The following is a 5882-nucleotide window of genomic DNA, read 5'->3' as shown; positions in this document are numbered from 1 at the left end:
AAAAAAAAAAAAAAAGTCTCTTTGTCACTGAGACTTTGGGTAATCATTCTTGTGATTCCCCCCATGTGCACGGTATTTGGAAATAAACCTTTCTCTTATTAATCTACCATAACTGTGAGTTGATCTTTCAGTGACTCAACCAAAGGGAAAAAGGCAGCTTTTCCCTGTGATCCCTACATTATAATAAATAAGTATTTTATTGTTATAATAAATAAATATCAACTAATGTCTAAAGTGGGTGGGGTGTAGCCTTGAAAAATAAGTTTTCACGACATGTCCACAGATGGCACTATTTGACAAGGATTTGCTGACAAATACTGCTGTATCTCAAAATTATCTGAAGTGAATGAAGCTGTAGGACTCGGCAATCCCTCCTTGTGCTTGAAGTAGTAAGACAATGTAGCTCCTACTAAATGTGTCCTACAGTTTTGTTTAGATTTGAAATGGTAAATTCGGTGGACACAATTACCTTGCAAATCTTAGTTTTGAAAATTTCCTAAGTATTATCAGAATTTCGTTCTTCAGTAGGTCCTTGGTCTCAGGGATTCAAAGAATGAACCCACAGACACAGAGTAGTGGTAAGATAGGATTTATTAGACAGAAAGGAATACAGAAGGAGTAAAAAGCACCAGAGCTTCAGGCAGAGGGAAAGACCCAAGTGGGAAGTCTCCACATGAGTCTTTTGTCTAGGGGTATAAGGTCTTGAGAATTATGTTTTGGCCAGGACAGGACTTGGTAGATAGATGAGAGACATCTTTTCTTTTCTTTTTGTTGCAATTTTGGCTGGGGCCAGTTCGAACCTGCCACCCTCGGTATGTGGGACCGGCACCCTACTCCCCAAGCCACAAGCACCCCCCCAGACATCTTTTCAATGTTAATGAATGTATTAACAAATGAATTAATGCAACCCCTCCAGGTCCGGGCAAAATGGCAGGGCATCTTCTTAGTGAAATTGCCCAGGCCTAGGAAACTGGGGTCCCCTGTCTAGACTTGAATGGGGGAAACCTGTATCAATTTTCCCTCTCTGAGTAGAAACCCTAACTGCTATTAGGGACAAATGGATGCAGACTTGATCTAACTGCTTCCTTTTGGGTCAAGGGACTGTAGAAGGGGGCAGTTAGGGATTCTTTGGAGGAGGGTGATCTAGGGATCTTCGATACAATCACATTTTAAACTGGAACTATTTTTACTGTTTGTGGCCTGGTGATGTCATCTCTAGAAGACACAAATCTAATTAGCATAATAAAAGCCAAGGGTAGAAGAGCTAGAGGGGTTAATGACAGTGCCATTGGTGTCAGGTTGGAAATAATAAAGTCAGTGATTTCAAAAGAAAACCACATGAACACGTTCCTTGTCAGTTTCTAAATAATAATTGCAAAGTTTCGTTAGGCTGACAAGTGTAGGTGGACTGTGGTTGATTCTCTTCATGGTCCACTTTTGTAGGAAGTGGTGGGTTCTAGGATTTTACTCATAAGTGATATATCTAGGAATTTATTCTTATAAATTTAACAGCTGTAGAAGAAGACAAGATTATAGGAAAGCGAGTCTCCCCACTTGGCATTAGGGAACAAGAGTTGGAGGGAAGAATTTTGTTCACAACTAGATCTTCAGGAGAGAAAAGCTCTTTTAGTGTTGAATGTGAAATTGTAGTTGAAAAGTTTTTAAGGATTTGTTGAAATTTAGCCAAAGAAGTAATACATTTCACTAATTCTGTAGTTTCTTGATTTTATAATTAATCATTAGTTAAAAAGGGCTTTCTGTATAATAACTCAAATGGGTTACAACCAAGTCTCTGAGGTAAATTTCTTATTCTAAGAAGAACAGTGGAAAGTAATTTAGTCTAAGAGAGATGAGTTTCTTGAGTTAGCTTTCATATTTGTCCTTTGATTTTATTATGCATTTTTTTCTACCTTCCCAGGGGATTGGGGCCTCCAAGAACAGTGTAGATATTTTATGCCTAGGGCTTTAGATATTTCCCGTGTAACAGCTGCTTTGAAGTCAGATGCATTATCACTTTGTAAACTCCAAAGGAGTCTAAACCTGGGTATAATCTCATATACTAAAGCCTTTACAACTTCCTGGGCCTTTTCTGTCCTGCAAGGGAATGCTTCAACCCAATTAGTAAAAATATCCACAAATATCAGCAAATATGTTACACTATGTACCTTAGGGAGATGAGTAAAATCTATTTTCAATCTTCATCTGGATATTTACCTTTATATATATATAAGGATATATATCAGGGTTGAGGGGGCTAGAAGGTGACTTGAAGAATTGTTTCTCTGACATACATCACAAGTCCTTATTATTTGTTTTATGGTTTTAAATAAGTTTTTTTCATCAAAGAGAACTTTAGCCATTTGATAGGTACTTTCAGTACCAAAATGAAAAGTCTGATGTAAGGTTTTAAGTATTTTTCACTGACTTGCAGCAGGTAATAGTAAAGGTCCACTTTATTATGTAGCTTGCCTAAAAGGAGTCTGAAGGAAGTAGTGAATAGTGTAAAAAGTGGATAGTGGATAAAGCCCATTCCTTTTCTTTTGGGGCATATTGAGGTGCATGATTCTCAACGGACTCCTCCCAAATGAGGTGGGCCACAAGGGAGACTTTTCATTCTGTTCTGCTATTTTAGTCTCTTTACTGGCAAGTTGGTTACCTCCAGAAATATAATTGAAAGTTTTTTTGGTGTTCCTTACTGTGAATAACCACTACTTCTTGTGGAGCATGACCAGCTTGTAATAACCTGTCTATTCCACAGTGATATTTTATGGAGAAGCCATTTGAATTTAGGTATTGTCTTTCCTTCCAAATGGCAGCATGGGAATGTAAAATGAGGAAAGTATATTTTGAATCAGTGTATATAAAGACTTGTTTGTCTCTCCCAATTTTAAAGCACAGGTCAAAGCTATTAGCTCAGCTAATTGCTTGGTGGTTCCTGAAGGAAGAGACCCACTCTCAATTACAGCATGATTTATAACTACAGCATAGCCTGCTTTGCAAGTTCCTCGTTCTATGAAAGAACTTCTATCTGTATACAAAACCATGTCAATTTTTGTTATTAAACTTCAATACAAATATCCATTGTATGCCATTAACAATTAGAGAATTAAAGTTAACACGACAACACAAAATATGAAATACATAGAAATAATTCTTCAGAATTTCTACATGGAAAACTTCTAATTATTATTGAAAATATAAAAAGACACATGTCTGTATATATTACAAAATTGTTACTAATGATATTTTTTTACTTGTTTAGGTATTCCTTCAGTTATAACTTGGGTTATTCTCTTTCTAGGGATATCAGTATACCACATAGCAAATTCAGTTTGCTCTGGGGGTTCAGGAGGATTGCAGCAAACAGATGGCCCATTGGGGGGCACACATATCTGATATTGGGTATTCTTATATATGCAAGTAACTTCCAGGATTTCCTGTACATTCCTAACAAGAGTAAACCAATAACACAATTTTGACAGTTTGTCTAGTTTGGGTTACCTTTTGGGTACATTTTTCACAAGCTTCATCATGTCTTACACCTAAGATTAAAGAAGGAAGGGGAAAAAGTCCAAAGCAAAGAATCAGTAATCAGTCCCATGTTACTGCTGCTCATCCTTGAGCTTCTGCTGTGTGTAGACCATTCAGCTAAAGTGGTATGTGACTGGGGCAGGGCAGTAGCCTATTTTTTCATAATAAGATGGTGGGAGTGCTCTGGGTGTCCCTGGACTGCCAACTCCCCATGGCTGGCTGGTTTCACATGGGAGTGATGTATTCAGGCAGGAATGCCATTCACCTTCACTGCTGTTGGTGTGGACAGGATAACCAAGTAGGGGCCTTTTCACAATGGTTTCAGTGGGCTCAAGTTCCAATATTTAATTCCACTTGGTTACATGGAGAGTAGGGATGGACTGGAGTTGATCAACTAATAGGATATCTGTCATTCACCCATTCTGAAATCTTTTGTTTCATTATTTTTTCCAGTGGCATTAGCTGGCTAGTAAGTTAGTAAATTGTGTTTCTTCCAGTTCTCTCAGGGTCCCTGGTAAATTTCTTAAAATGGGAGGGGTCCTGTGATGTAGTATTTTATGGGGTGAGTAATCTATTCTTTTTTTTTTTTTAGTTTTTTGAACCAGGTTGCATTGATTGCATTTGTTTGGTAAAGTCCCTCTTATAATTGTGTCCTGCCCCTAAAAGGTATGTCACACACCCTCATCCCTCAGCACCCTCCCTCCTTTCCTCTCTCCACTCTCCCCTTCCTCCACCCCCCACTGTGTACTAGGTCATTAAAACCTACCTAATGGGTACAATGAACACTAGATAATGGGTACACTTATAACCCTGACTCAAGCATTACAAAAGCAATCCATGTAACCAAAAATATGTGTATGCCTATAATATTTTTAAATAAAATATGATTACACACACAACAAAAATGTCAGGATTAGGTAGGGGGGGGTTTCTTATAATTCTTTTCTAGCTGCATAGGTCTGTGCTATAATTTGTTGGCAATCATGCCGTATTTTCTCATTGGACTTAGGGAGGAAAGTGGCAGGACTCAAAGTACAGGTGTATAATTGTAGGACTGACCCTTCTAGTAATAGGCTTTATATTGAAGAAGCCAAAGATTGCCTTTTGAATTTGAAAGTCCAATAAGGTCATGAAAAGCATAAATAATTAGGTCTTCTCCTAAAGTTAGCTTATTTACCTCCTGGGTTAAGAGAGCTACAGCTGCTACAACCCACAGATAGTGTGGCCATTGCTTAGCCATGGTGTCAAGTTCTTTACTAAGACAAACTACAGGTTGTAAAACTGGAGCCCAGTGTTGGGTCAAGACTTCTAGGGCAATTCCAGTATTCTCTGTAACATACAGGTTAAATTGTTGTCTGGTAGAAAGACTTAAAGCAGAGGCCTGTAAAAGAGCATTTTTCAACTGTTGCAATGCCTAATCTGCTTCTGGTTCCCATTCTAGAGTGACCAGGCACTCCTTTTGAGCATTTTAAATTAAAGAATAGAGTGATCTAGCTATTTCACTATATCCAGGAATCCAGAGTCTGTAAAAACCTTTAATTCCTAAGAAGACTTGAAGCTATCTGAGAGTTTGAAGTTTAGGGTGAGCTAATATTGGTCCTATTCTTTCTGTGCCCAAGATTATCCTCTCCTGTGAAAGTTGGAGACTCAAATAGTGTACTTCAGGGACACATAATTGGGCGTTAGCCTTGGAACATTTATACCCACAATTAGCCAGAAAGTTTAATAGAATTTGGGTAGCTTTATAGTATTTCTCTGAATCTGGTGCTCCCAAAAGAAGGTCATCTACATACTGGATAAGAGGCACTGTTATATATGAGAAACATCTCCAGTTTGGGGCTAAGGCTTGTCCAAATAAGTGAGGGCTATCCCTAAATCCCTGAGGTAACAGTCCATGTAAGCTGGGTGTGGGAGTCAGAGAGGTCTTCAAAAGCAAAAAGGTATTGGGAATTCTTAGGAAGAAGAATGCAAAAAAGGGAATCTTTTAAGTCTAGGACTGTGAAATAGGCAGCTTTTTCAGGGATTGAGTTAATAAAGTATATGGATTGAGAATTATAGGATGGATAGGAATGACTGCTTCATTTATAACATGGAGGTCTTGTACTAGTTTCCAAGTTCCGTTTGACTTTGGCACTCCTAGAATAGAAGTGTTACATGTTAATAATTTTTAATCACTTTACATTCTGTATTATGGGCATTAGCCCATTATTAGCTCCTATTTGTAGAGGATATTGTTTTTGATAGGGATAGATGGTGTTTTTTTTTTAACTTAATATGGACCAGTTAAACATATTTTGTTCTTCCCACCTGTCCCTCAGTACCCATACTTCTGAGTTAATTTCTGTCTCTAA

This window comes from Otolemur garnettii, unplaced genomic scaffold, assembly GCF_000181295.1.
Source record: "Otolemur garnettii isolate 467f Iridium unplaced genomic scaffold, OtoGar3 scaffold00230, whole genome shotgun sequence".
In the NCBI taxonomy this organism is placed as follows: Eukaryota; Metazoa; Chordata; class Mammalia; order Primates; family Galagidae; genus Otolemur; species Otolemur garnettii.
Note: the sequence above shows the minus strand (reverse complement) of the source record.